This window comes from Mya arenaria, chromosome 4 (assembly GCF_026914265.1).
Source record: "Mya arenaria isolate MELC-2E11 chromosome 4, ASM2691426v1".
NCBI lineage: Eukaryota > Metazoa > Mollusca > Bivalvia > Myida > Myidae > Mya > Mya arenaria.
The window spans coordinates 31981297-32003691 of NC_069125.1; the positions used below are offsets into that span (position 1 = coordinate 31981297).

The 22395-nt window shown below is 35.4% G+C and overlaps 1 long non-coding RNA gene across 1 annotated transcript; it reads right to left on the reverse strand.

The window, feature by feature from the left end:
- Positions 1-21222: 21222 nt before the first annotated feature.
- LOC128230567 (uncharacterized) lies at positions 21223-22133 on the reverse strand. Its single transcript, XR_008260262.1, has 3 exons — positions 22004-22133; positions 21507-21646; positions 21223-21406 (listed from the first exon to the last, which is right to left on the reverse strand). It is a non-coding gene; the product is annotated as an uncharacterized LOC128230567 (long non-coding RNA).
- Between the last annotated feature and the right edge of the window lie 262 nt (positions 22134-22395).

Here is a 22395-nt window from a genome sequence, read left to right on the forward strand (position 1 = left end):
TTGATAAACATACCTAGTTCTTTATATATAGTATGTATGCACTGTGCTGTTTGTGGAATTTTGTGCTGTTCTTCCATGTTTCTTGTCTGTGACTTTTTGTTTTTGTGTTCTATGTCTTTGGCGTTTACCCAGTGCCATTAAACCGGGTTTATGTTTAAACTCTTTGCTACGGAGCTTGTTTCTGTTGTTTATCATATAAGTATTGTCCCTCTAAACAATGTAATATTGCATCATCAACTTTCCGACTTCGTTTTACATGCCGTAGTTTGTTTTTTAAATAAAATAAATAAAGGAAATTTGGTGTCTAGTCTTATTATGAAACACATGCATTTCCACATACTGGCAATATGAATAGATTTGTATTGGCTTTATGGCTTTAAGTTTATCTACAATGATATCATATTAATTGGCTATATACATGAATATCCATGCTTTGAAGAGATGGAAACCCTACCTCAAATTGTAGTCGAAATTACGACAATGTCAAAGTGGCCATGCACCCAGTGAAAATCTTTAAACGTTCCGCATTGTCATCGTGCAGGGACCCATACAGTCATACCAGTTGAACCCAGCTCTGGAATCCCCAACCTAAACATGGTAAACAACTCCTTGTCTCTCTTTGTTTTCCAGTTGTGTGGCCATATCATAATGTGTGCTCACAAACTTCAGATGTGGGGGATTGGTAGAGGAAAATGGGAAGGTATGTAAATTTATATATTATTTCAACTTACTAACCATCTGATAATTGTACAGAGTTATTATTTGATAAAGATTAATTATGCTATGTTCAGTCATAATGCTGAGTCAATGTTTTGTCTCAATGTGGGCGGAGGCCATCTAGTGGACTTTAGAAGGCGGGTATTTCTCAAAAGGCAGGATTTGACCGCCTACTACGAAATATACTTTGACATATTACCCTCCTCCAGGAGTTGGATTTAGACAACAACATATACTGTTTATGTAAATTACCATGGTGTGCTATACCTACCATTGTAAAATAAACAACTGGTTTCTAACTGCGGATTAATGAATAATTAATTGGTCAGGCGATTGTTCGTTCTGCTGAGGATCCATGTGCCATTTAATATGTAACATTTTTTTTATTATTTGGTTTTGGATGCAGTATCCATTGCGTCATGATTATTTTGATGAAATGTCTAAAACATAAATGAATTGATATATTTCTTTCATAACGTTAAAGTAATTTGAGTAAGGTAGCTACCAATAGAGATGTTATTTCATATATCCGAAACAATAGCACAGCACTGCAATGTATAATCAGAATAAATATCATGTTTGTAATTTATGTTTAAAAAGGTATTTTAAATAGTTCGATCTATACTTGTAACTATATGAAAGCACTGTTAATCATTAAAGCCGCCAAATTAAGGGACAATAATATTGACATAGTGCAATAGATTATATGTGGTGTAAATATATGCTCTACTATTTTATTTAAATATATGTGACATTGTATGCATTTTCAAGCTACTTAATTTTATTAAATGTATATGTATTTCATGCCAGTCTGTGTGTAACATATATAATTACATGCATGCATATGAAAAAAAGCTGTTTATACTTAATTCTTAATTAAGTATATGGTATGCATAGTTTTAGATAGTTTGATTTTCAACAGAGGACATTACATAACACACCGCATCACATAACAATACACAACACCATATATGTATACTGGTATACATTTTAGTTCAAACGGAAGACATAATCAAACATATACTTTTAACCAGATTAAAACACCAAAGATGATTTGTTTATTTGGAAGTAGTTGTTTAAGTTATTTTTAAGTTGCAAACACGACTTGCTACTTGGCGACCCTGGTTCTCTATAGAGCCCAAGGTTATTTACGAATTGTATTGAATCTTTGTAATGTTTAAATATTAGGACCGTGCGTGTTTTTATTCAGTATTTATATTCTGTATATTAAAAACTATACCTGTGTGTACTATATATTAATGCAATGAAACTAAGACAATAGTAATAGTGTTTAACGACACAAAATTAATATAAAACATACATAACAAAATAAAACAAACAAAATTAATACCACAGAAATCGGATTCAAGGCCCTTCAGCATCTTCCATTCACTTCGATAAGGGAATACAAAATTATATGTAAACACATTATGGGAGACATTTGAATAAGATTTATATTAATATTAAACTCTGGAACCATGGTAATTATTTATGTGAATACAAAATTATATGTTTGATTTTGCGTATTATTGTTTTTCATGTAATTTTGATCTTACACTTTTAACTTTTAATTATGATCTGTCATTCGGTCTTCTATAAAAAAACACTTTAAATGGTGAAGACGTACACGTATAGAAATATTTCAATCCAAACGTATTAACATGGCTAATAATGTTGAACAAATTATTACATATAAACAATAATGCAAACCCTTTTAAGTTTTGTATGAAGTGCAAGTAATTTTCATATCAAAATGGGCCGACTTTGATATAGGAAATTATACTCCATATTCCGCCGATATATAGGTGTCTTATAAGCCCGATGGGCCGGGTGTAAATGTAAAACTATTTATTATACAATATTATTATACTATGTTCACATGTCATTATAATAAACAACTTATTTACTTAATTACTAACTTATAGGAATTTGATTTGCGACTTCTGAATTATATGCATCAACATTCCAAGCACAATATAAAAAGAAAAAAAGGCAACATTATTAAGTATTTTAATATTACAATGAAAACAACACCGAAGAGCTACGTAGCTACAAATACTTATCATTAGCTTTTTACCCGAACATGCATGCAAAGATCAGAGTCTACTGGACACGTCGAAAGACACAACGTCGCAAAACAACAGACGCACATTACATAAATATTGAAATTTCGTTTTATAGCAATACATGTTGGGGAAACCGCCTTGGAAGAGTCCGTGAAAACAATGAATCCACTAGATGACGTCTTTATATTTTATAATGTTTACAGTAAAAACAAACATTTTCAGATATTTGAGGAGCGTATTTTGGAGACTGTGTTGTCTCCTGATAGTTTTGTGTTGACTGTCGGGCATGCCACTATAGTTCCTCTTGTATTATGAAGCAAGGTGTTAGAAATATATAAAAAAAAAAAACTGTTTTCGACTCTTAATGAAAATTTGTTGTCCGGTAAGCGCAATGATTAGCGAATTCACTTCTCACTAAGGGCCCCAGGTTCGATTCCCGACCTGGGCGCATGTAAGTTTGATTTGTGGTCACCGAGCTGAACAAATGGATTTCTTCCGGGTAATCCGGTTTCAACAACAGCACAATACCTCACTCTCGCGTAACATTGTGCCAACAAGAGTGATTGATACAATGTTACTTGTGTAACGTGCGACGGCAAACTAGCCCAACAAATCCCTTCAGAGAAATGCATGCTCGACCCTGAAGGGGTCCGCTGGCCTTGTTTGACGTCGCGCGTTACAAATGGTGGCAGCGGTGGGATGTTGACAACTGCCGAATTGGAGCTGCCTTACCCACGAGTTTCCAAGGCCAAGAGGGGGAAAGTAATGTAACGGCCCATTGTAGGCGGCGGATGTGCGTTCATAGTATAGCATTCCGTTATAGACGGAAGCACGTTCAAAGTGCGTATGTTTACTTGGTTGGTAATATGGAAATTAGCAAAGCCCGGGCTGTATGTAGATTGAGAATATACTGTATATAAAAACCAGTTCAACTCTTCAGGGTCGAGCATGCTTTTCTCTTAAGGGATCTGCTGACCTTCTTGACGTCGCACGTTACACTTGTTTCACAATCGTTGTAAAACAAAGACGTTTAAACTAATGAAGATTTTGAGATTCCTGGAGACACACACCTTAAGCCTCGAATCGTTCAGTGGATAATGATGAATATTCTTATAAATTAGGGCAAGTCATTGTTAAATTAATTAATGAAAAACTAAAGGGATAATCCCAGTAGCCTAAAGGCCCGGTCACACCGCCCGAACTTTGTTGGAGCGTTCCTTGAACGGTAGGGAGAGGGGACCGAATTTCGACAACGCTCGTCACCGCGCACAAAATGGGAAAAAATCGAAAACAAGGGCGTTGCCTTAGCGGTGAACCGCTGAAGCCGGCGTTGCTATAGCGTTGGCTTGACGGTAGCGAGCGGTAGCGAGCGTTGGTTTATTCTGGTCCCGCTCCGACACCTCCATACCAACGCCAAACCAAAGTTCATCACCGCAATTGATCGCTGCTTCAACGCTCGTAAAACGCTTACAACCGCCCTACCAAAGTTTGTGCAACGTTTAATCACCGCCCGGGCAAAGCTGGCGAAGCAGCGGTGGTCCAGCGTTTAAGATTTCTGCGTTGGCCTAGCGGACCCAAGCGTCCACGAACTTGCGTCTAGCGGTGCCAAACTTTGACTGGGCGTTGTTGGAACGGTGGTGAACTAAGCGGTGGCCGAGCGTATACGGCGTTGCCTTAACGGGGGCCAACTTCTGGTGAACGGTAACGAGCGGTGATGATTTTTTTCACCGCTCCAGGAACGCTCCAGCAAAGTTCTTGCGGTGTGACCGGGCCTTTACGTTTAAACAAGTTCCTGTTTAAAATCACATATAGGGGCCTCACAAAAGACACGGCGCTACAAGACAACACACGTTACATAACTATCATAATGTCACCAGTGATAAATCAAAATTATATAACAAGGAAAAAGTGAGTCTTTATTTAAAATATAATTGAAATACACGAACGTCAACTTGCGCGAAAGAATATGCTAAAAATACATTCACTCGATCTAGAAGAATGTGATATTTCCTCTGCGTAGAAAAACAACAATAAATTAAAAGTCCGATCTGATTTGCGACTTATTTTGATCTGCATGAATTGGGAATTTCGATGATTCCTCTAGTTCAGTACATTCAATTTAATTTGATTTAATACATGCCACATGCATTTGAAGGTTAGTTTGCTAGAACCAGCTAGTGCCATGTGTTTTCTATCGGTTTTGTAGATATTTTTAGGCAACATTTATTACCATGTGCGATGTTTTATGTTCTGACGTGTGTTTATCTTCTAACATCACATGCGAAGGTTTATATATATTTTTTTCCATGTGATCACATATGCATGTTTAAAAACAACAACAATAACATCAGCAATATTGGTTGAAATAAGAAACATTGGAGTCAATTTAATTGCGATACTGGTAATGAAAAGCACGACTATATTTGACTACTTGATATGTGTAATTATTTCTTACCAGTAGTATTTCATTTTAATACTGCATGATTAAGACATAAAACATGGAAACCTGAACAAAAATCCTTTTGAAACACACTTTTTCTGATACCGTATCACAGAGTAGACTAATGCGCATGCGCAAAACCACTTCCGCAGTACTACGCGAAAAAAAAATAGGACGCTTGTCGCGGAACTGAATTGCTTTCGTAAAGGAAACTATTATTACTATTTTTATTAAAATAAAAGGACTACTTTGTCTGTGAGAATGTATCACTATAGTTGCTTGCGTAAAGATACATCGCACTCAACCTTCGGTCAATTGCGAAATGGACTTTATGCTTGACTAAAATAGTACTCCCTTTATCCTTACTTAAAGAGAATATCGTTTGAGCTACAGTCAGACATGCTGTCGATATTTTTATATAATGAATGTATGAATACAGTCATCTTATACCAATCGATAGTTCATATAATAAAATATGCAAAAGTGTAAATCTGCCAATACATATATATACATTTAATGTTTTGATAATTTTTATATATCACAATTTGGCATTCCTGTTTACAGTAAACTTATATGGATAGATGAGGTTAAAAATAGAATCAACCATTTTTGTATTTTATAATAGCATAAATCCGTCCCAATCTCAAGGAATAATGCCGTTTATTTAAAAGATGCTTACATAACTTGGACACCGATAAATTTAATAGCAACACAACCATATCAACATCTCTCATACAATTGACACAGACCAACCTTTTCCCAAATCGATACGGTTTTTGCCAAATCAAGATATAACACCATCGACAAAACAACAGGCAGGCATTGCAAACACGATGTAACATATGGAATATCGTAGGAGTACAAATAAATAATTCATGAAGTGTTTGTGTCAGAGGATATCACAGGGGTTTTATATTATAATATCTTGTAATTCACATTACTGTTCATTGATCGTTCATGGTCCTTGAACCTTGCTGTATTTGCACTGAAATGCTCATATACATTGCCAAGGACTGTCTGAACCTTTTTCTGCCACTGGGTTCCAAAATTTAAGGTATACTTCTTCTGGTACATTTGATACAGTAAAACCGTCTACAACAGTTTTGTTTTATTTAACCTGCTAAGACAACTACTTTGCTCACCTTGTTGCTGGGTGACAAATGTGTTGTGAAGAGTAACCTTGAAAGCATAACATAAATACATGCATACAATAAAATAGCAGTGAAAGTTTCAATTAGACTTTTCACTGACAGTAATCATTTTTGAATTTAGGCCCGCACCGCCACCCCCGCCTTAAGTGGCCCAAGTTAACTGTTTTATGTCAATTTTGTGAAGCAAAAACAACAAAAAATAAACTTTCCATCTAATCCATATAAATTTCGGTTATGAGGGACCGGGTGCACGTCCAAAGTGGCCACCCGAAATCTCGCCCTCTCTAAAGCAATATCTTGGACCGCCCCTGGTAATTGTTATGGTATTCTATGTGCATGCTGACCGCAGTCGACTTCCGCAGTCGTGTTTTAGAATGTAAACCATATTCCAATATCCGCGAAAAGATTACAAAACATGAAAAAATAAGTAGAATTTTTATCTGATAATCATTTTATATTTCAATAGTCGAAATTAACTTTTCGGAAACAAATCTTAAAATTGGCTTGATTAAAATGTTTCATTTCCATGAAGAGAAGACGTTCAAATAGAAACAATATCAATTTAAAAGTTTCATTCTCCGTATGTTTTGCTGTATGACAATGTTTTTCTGCCTTTTAGTTAATTATTTGTTTTATAAAATAGAGTTTTGATATTCCGCACCCGCGTCTGCCGGCTACTTAAATAGTGTTGGGTCCACTACATGTGTCCGCACCAAATTCTATCCGCTCAAATCGCACAGTATTCAATTTTAGCGGACGCGGACGCATAAGGGAAACAATGGCAAAAGTTCTCGGGTCTGACGCAGATCGGATGCGCATGCGCATGCAGAAACATGGAGTAAGCCTAAAAGTATTTACGCGGACAACGGATGCGGACAGTTGAAGCGGACAGCGTGCACATGGAATACCGACCTTATTTTAACAGTGCCGACCTTTCCCGACAACGGCTTCAAAAGTATTATTTTTTTCAAGAGTCACTACGATTATTGTCATGATCACGAAGTACAAGAAAGTAAAGACACTGTGGACAAAATACGGGTCGACATTTTACATAATACACACATCACTTAGGCAAACACTCTTGCATATAAATAATTTCCCGAAAAGTCGCGTTTCGGAAGCGCAAACTCAACACCAGTCCGCATTTTAGATTCTCGGTCCGATTCAATCGGAACTCCTCGGCTAGTATCTCGAAACTTGCCGGAGATGGCCGAGTTGTTACGATTGGGTCCGATTAAGACGGTAAACTGCTCTATGAAACTATGTCAACTACAAGGACAAGGTCGGTATCCTCAATTCAACCAAGATCCTGTTAAGAGGCACAGAGATCAAGGCCAAGTAAACATCAATCAAGAGACAAAACTCGATACGACATTCTTCCCGTATATGCATTTATATTGTGTCGACAAGGCGTCGATAAGTTTAATCATATGTTATCACAGGGAACTTGTTTTCATGGTTGAGATATATTGTTCCAATATATGTTTTTGTCACTAAACGGAAAAATCTTTTCACAATTCTTCACCACTTAAATTTCCCATGAAAGTTTCGTTCTCAATAACCCTCTCACCCCCTATTGCTTTTGTCTTATGCAGCTGTATATTTTCAAACACATATTCATGTATCATATATGCTCTTTTTGGCATTAAACGAATTTATTGTGTATTACGTAGACGCATTTTGTCTAATATTCACAGATCGTGTTTGACATTATGAACATCCGTTTTTGTCCAATATACACTGATAGCGTTGGTACTACGTAGATGCATTTTGTCAAATACACTGATCGTGTTTGCATGACGTAGATGCTATTTGTCATTTATATATACACTGATCGTGTTGACATTACGTAGATGCGAATTGTCCTGTATACATTAATCTTGTTCGCATTACGTTGATGCGAATTATCCTGTATACACTAATCTTGTTTGCATTACGTAGAAGCATTTTGTCCTGTATACACTGATCGTGTTGGCATTACGTAGATGCGTTATTACATATACACACTGATCGTGTTGGCATTACGTAGATGCGTTATTACATATACACACTGATCATGTATGCATTACGTAGATGCGTTATAACATAGACACACTGATCGTGTATGCATTACGTAGATGCGTTATTACATATACACACTGATCGTGTAGGCATTACGTAGATGCGTTATTACATATACACACTGATCGTGTAGGCATTACGTAGATGCGTTATTACATATACACACTGATCGTGTTGGCATTACGTAGATGCGTTATTACATATACACACTGATCGTGTAGGCATTACGTAGATGCGTTATTACATATACACACTGATCGTGTAGGCATTACGTAGATGCGTTATTACATATACACACTGATCGTGTAGGCATTACGTAGATGCGTAATTACCTAAATGAACTGATCGTGTAGGCATTTCGAAGATGCGTTTTAACCTATATACACTGATCGTGTAGGCATAACATTGATGCTTTTTAACATATATACACTGATCATGTTGGCATTTCGAAGATGCGTTTTAACTTTTAACCTATATACACTGATTGTGCAGGCATTACGTAGATGCGTTATTACCTATATGCACTGATCGTGTATGCATTACGAAGATGTGTTATTACCTATGCACACTGATCGTGTAGTTATTACGTAGATGCGTTATTACCTAAATACACTGATTGTGTAGGCATTACATAGATGCGTTATTACCTATATACACTGATCGTGTAGGCATTACGTAGATGCGTTATGACCTATGCACACTGATCGTGTAGGCATTACGTAGATGCGTTATTACCTATGCACACTGATCGTGTATGCATTACGTAGATGGGGGTCGCAGGTTCGATTCCTGGCCGCACCACTAAAATACTTACTTAATCGTCTTCCGAGGGACGTTAAATTACGAAACATTTTGACCGATACATTTTGATCTCGTTTGCATTGAATACATGCATTTCTTCCCATATATTTTAATCTCGTGGGCATAATATTGTTGCATATTATCAAATATACACTTACCTCGCTGCCATTACGTATATTCATTTGGTCCCATATAATCTTATCTTCTTCTTATATCGTGTAGTCATCACTTAGGTGCATTTGGTCCCATACACTCTTATCGTGTTGCCATTACCCTGGTGCATTTGGTCCCACACATTCTTATCGTGTTGTCATCACCTAGGTGCATTTTGTCCAATACATTTTTATGTTGTTGGCATTACATACATGCTCCATTGAGTTTGATGTTATTGACATTAAGATTGTGCATTTTTGCCCTATTTTGTGTTTCTTCTGTTAACATTACGTCGACTAATTCTGATAAATTTTTTTAATTTACTTTAGCATTGTGGATCAATTTTATCAGTTAGCTGATGTAAATGCATTTTTGCCCCCTATATTATGACAGTGTTGACATTACGTAGATGTATTTTGTCCCATATACACCGACCTTGTTGACATTACGTAGATGCATTTTGTCCCATATACACCGACCTTGTTCGCATTACGTAGATGCATTTTGTCCCATATACACCGACCTTGTTCGCATTACGTAGATGCATTTTGTCCCATATACACCGACCTTGTTCGCATTACGTAGATGCATTTTGTCCCATATACACCGACCTTGTTCGCATTACGTAGATGTATTTTGTCCCATATACACCGACCTTGTTCGCATTACGTAGATGCATTTTGTCCCATATACACCGACCTTGTTCGCATTACGTAGATGCATTTTGTCCCATATACACCGACCTTGTTCGCATTACGTAGATGTATTTTGTCCCATATACACCGACCTTGTTCGCATTACGTAGATGCATTTTGTCCCATATACACCGACCTTGTTCGCATTACGTAGATGTATTTTGTCCCATATACACCGACCTTGTTCGCATTACGTAGATGCATTTTGTCCCATATACACCGACCTTGTTCGCATTACGTAGATGCATTTTGTCCCATATACACCGACCTTGTTCGCATTACGTAGATGCATTTTGTCCCATATACACCGACCTTGTTCGCATTACGTAGATGCATTTTGTCCCATATACACCTACCTTGTTCGCATTACGTAGATGCATTCTGCCCATTTTGACCTGGTTGACATCAGTTAAGTACATTTCACCCAATATATTTTAAGATTACGTAATGCATTTGATCGAATATACACTAATATTGTTGGTATAACGTCGGTGCATTTTGCTCCATATGTTTTAATCGTGTTGTCATTCTGTAGAGGCATTTTGACCAACGTGTTTTGATCGTATTATCATAACATAGATGCATTTTATCCCATATATTTTTATCGTGTTGTCATAATATAAATGCATTTTATCCCACATTTTTTTTTATCTTGTTGGTGTTTTTTAGTTTAATTTATCCTATAACACTGATGGTGTTGGCATTACATAAATGTTTTTTGTCCCATTCATATTTTGATTGATGCAAAGGAATATTCGAATATTCAATCAAACGTTTGGTATTCGAATGTCCTTATCGGTATTCGAATATTCGATCAAACGTTTGGTATTCGAATGTCCTTATCGGTATTCGAATATTCGATCAAACGTTTGGTATTCGAATGTCCTTATCGGTATTCGAATATTCGATGTTTTTTTTGTTGAATAAATAGAATCATAAACCTTTTTGATATTTTTGTTTTTGCATCTACTCGTTCATTGTCCCCACGTATCATATATTTTACATTGTTGGCATTTTGAAGGTACATGTCTCATCTGTTATAATCCTTTTCGCATTTCGTATTTTCCCCCATATAGATTGGTTGTGTTGTTATCACGTCGATGCATTTGTTTCTTATCATAGTAGTGGCATAACGCAGCTGAGTTTTGTCCCATCTACATGTATTTTAATCGTGTTGGCATTACGTAGATGCATTTTATCCCATATTGTTTGATCGTGTTGGCATTACGTAGATGCATTTTATCCCATATTGTTTGATCGTGTTGGCATTACGTAGATGCATTTTATCCCATATTGTTTGATCGTCTTAACATCATATGGCTTCGTTTGTCGGATATATATAAATTGTGTTGGCTTTATGTATATGCATGTGGCGGATCCGTGGTCTAGTGGTAACACACTTGAATGTCAATCCAGGAGTCGCAGGTACCACTAAACAAATACTTATCTTTTTCCGGGAGGGACGTTAAATGGTGTCCCGTGTGACAGGGCTATAATCTGGTGCACGTTAAAGAACCAAGGTAGCTCTAGCCTGGGTTATATTCTATCTGTGCATTATGCTCCCAAAAAATTAAAATGATAAACAATCTTATCGGAGCACGCGGCGAATGGGCAAGGCCCGAGTGCGAATATAAATAAGATTACACACCACCACTATATATGCATTTTGTCCATTAATAAATCGTTTTGAAATTGCATAAATGTGGTATGCCGGTGTTTTGATCTTGTAGATTAATTACGTAGATTCATTTTTTCCATATCAATGATCGTGTTGGCATTACATTTTTGCATATATGTATACGTCCTACATATTGTAATCGTGTTGACTTAACGTATATATTTTCTGTACCGTAAACACTTTTCCCGTTGGCTTAACGAAGATGCACTGTGTTCATGGAAAATTATCGTGTTGGCTTAACGTACATGCATTGTAACCATGAACTCTTATCTTGTTTGCTTTACGTAGATGCATTGTGACCATGAGCACTTACCTTGTTGGCTTAACGAAGATTCATTGTGTCCATGAACACCTATCTTGTTAGCTTAACGAAGATGCACTGTGTCCATGAATACCTATTTGTTGGCTTAACGAAGATTCATTGTGTCATGGACACTTATCTTGTTGGCTTAACGTAGATGTACTGTACCCATGAATACCTATCTTCTTGGCTCAACGAAGATGCATCGTGGCCATGAACACTAATCTTGTTGTCTTTACGTAGATGCATTGTGTCCCATGAACACCTATCTCGTTGTCTTTACGAAGATGCATTGTGACTAGAACACTTATCTCGTTGTCTTTACGAAGATGCATTGTGCCCATGAACACTTATCTCGTTGTCTTTACGAAGATGCATTGTGCCCATGAACACTTATATCGTCGGGGTAACGTAGATGCATTGTGCCCATGAACACCTATCTCGTTGTCTTTACGAAGATGCATTGTGACTAGAACACTAATCTCGTTGTCTTTACGAAGATGCATTGTGCCCATGAACACTTATATCGTTGGGGTAACGTAGATGCATTGTGCCCATGAACACTTATCTCGTTGGGGTAACGTAGATGCATTGTGCCCATGAACACTTATCTCGTTGGCTTTACGTAGATGCATTGCGTCCCATGAACACTTATCTTGTTGGCTTAACCTAGTTGCATTGTGCCCATGAACACTTATCTTGTTGGCTTAACGTAGATACATTGTGTCACATGAACACTCATCTTGTTGGCTTAATGTAGATGCATTGTGCCCATGAACACATATCTTGTTGGCTTAACGTAGATGCATTGTGCCCATGAACACTTATCTCGTTGGGGTAACGTAGATGCATTGTGCCCATGAACACTTATCTTGTTGGCTTAACGTAGATGCATTGTGTCACATGAACACTTATCTTGTTGGCTTAATGTAGATGCATTGTGCCCATGAACACATATCTTGTTGGCTTAACGTAGATGCATTGTGTTCATGAACACTTATCTCGTTGGCTTGACGTAGATGCATTGTGTCCATGAACACTTATCTCGTTGGCTTAACGTAGATGCATTGTGTTCATGAACACTTATCTCGTTGGCTTAACGTAGATGCATAGTGTCCCATGAACACTTATCTCGTTGGCTTAACGTAGATGCATTGTGTCCATGAACACTTATCTCGTTGGCTTAACGTAGATGCATTGTGTCCATGAACACTTATCTCGTTGGCATAACGTAGATGCATTGTGTCCATGAACACATATCTTGTTGGCTTAACGTATATGCATTGTGTCCATGAACACTTATCTCGTTGGCTTAACGTAGATGCATTGTGTCCCATGAACACTTATCTTGTTGGCTTAACGTAGATGCATTGTGTCCATGAACACTTATCTCGTTGGCTTAACGTAGATGCATTGTGTCCCATGAACACTTATCTTGTTGGCTTAACGTAGATGCATTGTGTCCCATGAACACTTATCTTGTTGGCTTAACCTAGTTGCATTGTGCCCATGAACACATATCTTGTTGGCTCAACGTAGATGCATTGTGTCCCATGAACACTTATCTCGTTGGCTTAATGTAGATGCATTGTGCCCATGAACACATATCTTGTTGGCTTAACGTAGATGCATTGTGCCCATGAACACTTATCTCGTTGGGGTAACGTAGATGCATTGTGCCCATGAACACTTATCTTGTTGGCTTAACGTAGATGCATTGTGTCACATGAACACTTATCTTGTTGGCTTAATGTAGATGCATTGTGCCCATGAACACATATCTTGTTGGCTTAACGTAGATGCATTGTGTCCATGAACACTTATCTTGTTGGCTTAATGTAGATGCATTGTGACCATGAACACTTATCTTGTTGGCTCTACGCAGATGCATTGTGTCCATGAACACTTTTCTTGTTGGCTTAACGTAGATGCATTGTGTCCATGAACATTTATCTTGTTGGCTTTACGCAGATGCATTGTGTCCATGAACACTTATCTTGTTGGCTTAACGTAGATGCATTGTGTCCATGAACACTTATCTTGTTGGCTTAACGTAGATGCATTGTGACCATGAACACTTATCTTGTTGGCTTAACGTAGATGCATTGTGACCATGAACACTTATCTTGTTGGCTTAACGTAGATGCATTGTGACCATGAACACTGATCTTGTTGGCTTTAAGCAGATGCATTGTGATCATGAACACTTATCTTGTTGGTTTAACGTAGATGCATTGTGTCCATGAACACTTATCTTGTTGGCTTAATGTAGATGCATTGTGTCCATGAACATTTATCTTGTTGGCTTTACGCAGATGCATTGTGTCCATGAACACTTATCTTGTTGGCTTAACGTAGATGCATTGTGTCCATGAACACTTATCTCGTTGGCTTAACGTAGATGCATTGTGACCATGGATACTTATCTCGTTGGCTTTACGCAGATGCATTGTGTCCATGAACATTTATCTTGTTGGCTTAACGTAGATGCATTGTGTCCATGAACACTTATCTTGTTGGCTTAACGTAGATGCATTATGGCCATGAATACTTATCTCGTTGGCTTAATGCAGATGCATTGTGACCATGAACATTTATCTTGTTGGCTTAACGTAGATACATTGTGTCCATGAACACTTATCTTGTTGGCTTAACGTAGATGCATTGTGACCATGAACATTTATCTTGTTGGCTTAACGTAGATGCATTGTGTCCATGAACACTTATCTTGTTGGCTTAATGTAGATGCATTGTGACCATGAACATTTATCTTGTTGGCTTAACGTAGATGCATTGTGTCCATGAACATTTATCTTGTTGGCTTGACGTAGATGCATTGTGTCCATGAACATTTATCTTGTTGGCTTAACGTAGATGCATTGTGTCCATGAACATTTATCTTGTTGGCTTAACGTAGATGCATTGTGTCCATGAACATTTATCTTGTTGGCTTGACGTAGATGCATTGTGACCATGAACATTTATCTTGTTGGCTTAACGTAGATGCATTGTGTCCATGAACACTTATCTTGTTGGCTTAATGTAGATGCATTGTGTCCATGAACACTTATCTTGTTGGCTTTAAGCAGATGCATTGTGACCATGAATACTTATCTTGTTGGTTTAACGTAGATGCATTATGACCATGAACACTTATCTTGTTGGCTTAACGTAGATGCATTGTGTCCATGACCATTTATCTTGTTGGCTTAACGTAGATGCATTGTGTCCATGAACACTTATCTTGTTGGCTTAACGTAGATTCATTATGACCATGACTACTTATCTCGTTGGCTTAATGTAGATTCATTGTGACCATGGATACTTATCTCGTTGGCTTTATGCAGATGCAAAGTGGTCCATAAATACTTATCTTGTTGGCTTTACGTAAATACATTGTGTCCCATGAATACTTATTGTGGTAGCTTAATGTAAATGCACTGTGCCCATGAACAGTTTAAGTTTACGAAGATGCATTGTGTCCCATAAAGACTTATTTCGTTGGCTTAATGTAGATACATTGTGACCATGAACACTTATCTCGTTGGGTTTACGAAGTTGCATTGTGACCATGAACACTTATCTCGTTGGGTTTACGAAGTTGCATTGTGACCATGAACACTTATCTCGTTGGGTTTACGAAGATGCATTGTGCCTATGAACACTTAACTCGTGGGGTTTACCTAGATGCATTGTGTCTATGAACACTTAACTCGTTTGGTTTACGAAGTTGCATTGTGACCATAAACACTTATCTCGTTGGGTTAACGTAGATGCACTGTGTCTATGAACACTTATCTCGTTGGGTTTACGATTGCATTGTGCCTATGAACACTTATCTCGTTGGGGTTACGAAGCTGCACAGTGTCGCATAAGCACTTATCTCGTTAGCATTACGTAAATGCATTTTGTCCCATATATACTTATCGTGTTTGTATTACTTAGATGTATGTATCCCATATATATTTATTATTTATTGTGACATTTTGTCCCGTTTTGCTTTATCCTGGTGGTGTTATATAGACGCATTTTGTCATATAAACACTGATCCTGTTTTTACGTTACGTGAATGTACATCTTTTTATATTTCAGGCATTGCGTAGAATCATTTTGTCGCATATATTTTGACCCTGTTTGCAATAAATAGATATTTTTCGTCCCATATATTAGTATCTTAATTATCTTACGCTGATGAATTTTGTCCACAAAGTTCTGATCTTCTTGGCATTATGAGGGGTGATAAAAAACATATTAACTTTTCCTATACATGTATCTGTTAAATGTTGTGCTCAAGGAAACTCATATTTTCCATGCTACATATTTAGTCTATTGTTTACAAAATGAAAAATTAGCATGGAAATATTTAGAATTTGAACAAAATAATGTATAAAAGATTGGAAGGGATCTAAGACCCCATGCGGAGAATTTTAAAAAAAGGTTATTTTAGACCGCAATACACATTATAATATTATATGATCATGTTTATTATATATCATTTAAGCTTACTCGAAATATCATGGAACATCACTTGCTGTTAAAGTTACATTATATTTATTATTGGGTGTAATTTTCAAATTTCATTTCATATCGTTGACGTCAGATTCCTGAATTCATCAATGGCGCGCTTCATCTCAACAATTCTAGACTTTATAATAAACATGTGATTTTGCTTTTGATGGGCAGTGCAAGAAAAATAGTAAACTGATTTGGCTTACTCTTGTGACTTGAATTATACAAATGATTTCAAACGAAGTTCTCCGAGTTTCCCGGGTGTTATTTCATGTAAATTCCTTTCACCATGAGCATCGTCGATAACATTAAAACTCCATGTTGGAAACATCGACGTCGTTCTTCGGACATACCGACATGGCTGCTTTTAAAATACTATGAATTCTGTAAAAATACAACTTTATTTGACGAAACTTTGCATAACTGTTCCGGATAGTTTAAAATTTGTTTTGTGTAAAATCTATTAATAGTTTGAAAGTTGTACAAAATATACACAAAAACAGGCCACGTAATTTGTTATCACCCCTCGCGCGAAAATGCATTTCGTACCATTTATTTTGATTCTGTTTTATGCTTGGTAGATGCATTTTGTCCGCTGGAATTTTATATTCCTGGCACTGAGTCGACCCATTGTTGTGTCATATATTTGTATTCAGTTTGCATTACGAAGATATCTATAGTCCTCTATAATTTTATATTGTTGGCATTGCGTAGATGCATTTGATCATATTTGTTTTGATTTTGTTGACTTTACGCAGATGCATTTATGTCCCCTAAAGATGCATTTGTTCTATATACATTGATAATGTTGCCTTGCGTAAATTGCTCTTTTATCGATGCATTCCCCCAGCATAGTTTAATATAGCTAGCATTGTGTAGTTTGTTCTGTGTGTTTGATATTATGCGGAAAATAAGTGTTTTCATGTGTGTTTGCATATGAATCTTTTTATTAATGTGTCTTGTACGTGTTTTCATGTGTGTGTGTTCATATGGACTGTTTGATATTCATGTGTATTGAGCGTGTTTTCATGTATATCTTCATATGTGTTTGTTTGATATTCAAGTATATTGTACGTGTTTTCATATCTGTTTTCATATGGAGTGTTTGATATTCATGTGTATTGTGCGTGTTTTCATGTAGGTTTTCCTATTGACTTTCTGATAGTCATTTGGCTTGTCACTGTAGTCTTAAGTATTCATTCTCAAATTCAAAACAGCAATATGGACGCCAGAAATATTGTTTTACTTCTTATCTTGTGAATTTTGTTTACGTGATGAAGGTTGAAAATAGTTTTTGTTGATGTCAAATATGCACTAACATACTGAAATAATTTTACTGAAATTCGGCTAAAATTATTAGCTTATCAATTGTTTTTGGTTAATTACATAATGTATACAGAAGTGTGAAAAACTTGGATGTTAGCAACACGTTGCTTAAATGTTCAATTCCTGTTCCATAGAAGTCTTGAAAGTAAGAGAGAGAAAACATTGATGGTGCAAGGATCATGAATAGTGTTGTTTGGAGCTGTTACGGTAAACACATGTCTTTGGGAGAAAGTTATCTGTTGTGAATTGTCTGACCGAAAAAAGCCAATCTCGATATTATTTTTTATTTTATTTTTGTTCAATTCATGAATAATTCATATATTAAGCGTTTTGTAGCTGAATGAAAACAGCAATCAGAAAAATACAGAAATGTTGCCTTCGATCATGAACTCATTCAGTCATTTATACATGCCGTTGGCTAAGCTTTGAGACGAAAATGTCCTTGCGATAAGGTTCGTTCCAAGGTGGAGTCCTTCGGCAGTCTGTGTTGTCTTATTTAATTGCTTTGTTTATCATTTACTTTAGTTTATTTTTCGGATGTGTATGCATGACATGCAGTGCAGGGACACTTTTTTTATGATATTGCATCCTGAATAAATTATTTGTCAGTTTTAGAAAATAATATGTCACTTAAATGAGTTAATAATAAAATAAATCACATTTATTCAAATTATTAACAATTTATTCATTTATATTTTGTTAATGATTTGTTCGTTTTGAGTTTTCTATCAGTTCACGGAACAATGTATATATCTACACGGTCTAAAGTTTTATTATTCAATAGTGAAATCACAGATTGACAACACATAACGGGAATACAAATATGCTTGAAAACAAACAAAACAGATGGAGTTTTTAATTTATTAATTTGCTTCCGATAAATGTTATTCCAAACTGCATTGTTTTGGGATGTCTGAAATATCATTAATATGTAAACTATTTTACAAAAGATGATTCATTGCATACATGCAAAGATACATGAAGATATGTTTTCTTAATTTTGTTACTAAAATCTGTTGAACAAATTCTTCACATTATTACAAATGGTCAAAGTAAATATCCCCAGGGTACAGCATTGTCACGGTAGGTATAATAGTAAATGGTTAATCTTGATAAAAAACTTGGCATTTCTCGCCCGTCCGAGTCTGGCAAGCGAAATGTTTACATATTGATACATGTAAAGATATGGTCGACATGTAATATCAATCATCATTAAATAATTAGGTAATTATTTTTATTACAGCATATTTGTTTATTTTTGATGCTGCGATTGACGGGTGCTTCTAAAAAGTATTGTCTTACAACGCTGGAATTGTTTCTTATGTACATTACAGGTTTTTTTTTGTGTATTTACGTTGAGTTCGTTCCGTATTTTGTTTTAAAAAACCTGCATATACTTTTATTCGCGTGTTATTTATTCAATTGTCTGTTTTGTTGTTATTGTTAATCAGTAGTTTGTATTTGGTTGCGTCATTTTGGTGAGATAACACATTTAAAAGTAGCTTAATCTAGAATATGTATTTCTGTAAATGTTTCTTAATGTACACATACTTTGTACACGTAAAATGGTTGTTATTTCTGTGACTTGGTTTTGCACACTATTTTTAACTGCACCAAATTATTTGTGAAGTTGATTCATTTTAATTTATTTTGATATATTGACGGACCATCGTTTTGGATCTTTATCATAATATTTCATATTTTTGATTGAACAAATCATTTCAAACGGAAATAAAAAATGATAAAAAGAGTTGAATGTGCGGATAGGAAGTTTCATTTACCTAAAGATTTAGATATGACTTCAAGTCAATCAGAAACGACACATAAACATGTGCATGACGGTGAATTTTCGCCTGTGTAGTCACCATGTGCATATTTGGAATAAATTATAATGTTTTTTTAATGTTTTAAAATGTGTTGCGGGTATTTTTTATAACTTCTAAACCTTTATATTTTCTCATGGTCGTTCGAGATGTTTATCTTAATGATTGTTTTCATTATTATTATTTTACATATTATTTTATATTATTATTATTATTATTATTATTATTATTATTATTATTTCATTATTATTTTTATTATTATTATTATTATTATTATTATTATTATTATTATTATTATTATTATTATTATTTTATTATTATTATTATTATTATTATTATTATTATTATTATTATTATTATTATTATTAAAGTAATGCCATTAGATGCATAGTGACAAAAGTACAGATGGTGAAAGCAGAATGTGCCGAAGAAGCAGTAATGGTGTTTAATATGGCATCGGTATTGTGATTTTATACAAGCTAAAAGAAACAAAGAGCAATGCTTCAAAGAAGAAACAAACAAGTTTTCATTTCCTTCAGTTAATAGCATGACAAATTCCTGTGTCTCCTCGTTATTCCGTCTTAGCATGATCTTCTAAAAATCGAAACAAGTTTTCTATTTGAATGTACATTTTACAGTAGGGATTGATTTTATCAATATTGTTTTTATAACATGTTCTTACCCAGCTTTATATTTAATGTAATTTATTTGTACTTGTTTCCCTTATAATTACAAAGTTCGAAGCTGAAATTATCGAGGTACGATTTTCTTCAGATATTCGTGTTGGTATTCCGTAAGGATGCCTGCCTTTATATAATGGTATCCGAACTAACTGTTGCGTTATGGATTAGAAGTTTGAATTTTTTTATTTTGTTTCAAAAGAAAAAAAGTATTCTTTGATCTGTTTCCCTCTGGATGTATGAATTAGTACTCATTTCCTTTAGCAAACGTGAAGTCCAAAATTGTCTTTGACTTCATAGTCATTTTAAAAAGAAATAAATAAATGATGATGGGGTCATAAAACACGCTCATTAGTTACAATGGGCCCCTGTCCAATTTGGTATAAAAATAATATTACATTATACTTGAATTTTGTCCCGTAAAACCTGAAATAACGAGGATAATATTAAACGTGAGATGTCTTATACAAATGTATAAACACTGTCTTTCTAAACAGACAAAACGTTAAGAATCGTAAGTTCTTTAACATGCAAATTTATTAAAACTAAAATAAATGCAAACATATTTCACCATACGCAAAACAAGAGAAAATATGCAAGAACATGCATTTTAATCCATAAAGGTTAATAATTCTTAATTCATAAAGGGAATGAAATGAAAACAAACACAGTTTGATCGAATTCAAAAATATATATTGTCAACACAGAATGATTTCATATCCGAACATGATGATATAATGTCATTTGATTTCACAATTCAAATTACTGAATCAACCACGGAGAATATTTATTAATATTTAAACCAAAAACAGTTGTTTATGTATATGTATTTCCTGTATAATGGGTTAAACACAAAGTTAATGACCATTAAGTATCATTTAATTTATAGATGCACTTTTTCTACAGTTGTCAATATTATCTGCACTACGGATGTCAACAAATAAAACAATATGAAAAACTCGGAGCACTTGTTTAGAATTTTCCTCCAGTATATCAATGATAACCCTGAAAATACAAGAGAAATAAATTACTAGACATTTTTACCGCCATGCACAATGATCTTTTTCGAGAAAATGCCACTTTAAATTATCATTTGAATAAATACCGATCGTGACTCTTGAAGAACCCGCTGTAAAACAAAGATGACACCCCGGTTTCTGCCATATATCGGAAGAAAACACCATTTGTTGTGTTATTCAACTGTAATGGCTGATATGTGCATTTCCGGAAATTATTATGAACCTCCTGTAAAATATTAAATATTTCATTAGCATTAAAAAGAAAATGACCTTCAACATGTTCACTCATTAAGAAGCAGCCTTGAAATCATCAAGAATGGAAAAAAGTCAGTTAATTGCAACGACAAAACACTTGTAAATGTAAATCATTGAAATGTCAATCATGGTTTTAATATTGTGTCTTCATCATAAAGGAGTGGTTCTCACTATTGTCAGGATATTTTTACTTAATTGTGAAAATGACAAAGCGCAAAAGTGTACACATTAAAAAAAATAATATCTTCACGTAGGCAGATGGTATGTTTTTTACAAAAACAATATGGCAGTTGTTTACAAATTTCAATAAACGATGGCAGGTACAAACCGTTTAGTACGATCAATGAGTATTTTCAGTGCTTATGCAGTGTAAGCCTTCAAAAATATCATGTTCCTGAAATGTACATAATAAACTTTAAACAAATATTATTCTAAATCGCAAATATCCAGTGTATGATAAATGTCCATTGCTTTTGAACACGTCTTTTTACAAAGTCAGCTACCGAAGCGCTAGTGTGTAGTATTGGATTACACATCAAGCGCTACCGTATTGGCTACTGGTTCAGCTAGCTCCTCCTCTGGGCGTATGCTTTACGCTACCGTTGGCGCTCTCGTTTATGGTTGAAAAGATGGTTCTGATTTTAGGCGTGATCTTGAAATACTTCTTGTAATAAAACAAAGTAGTGGAAAGAGAAATCGTGCCTAAAATCGTGTTCACTG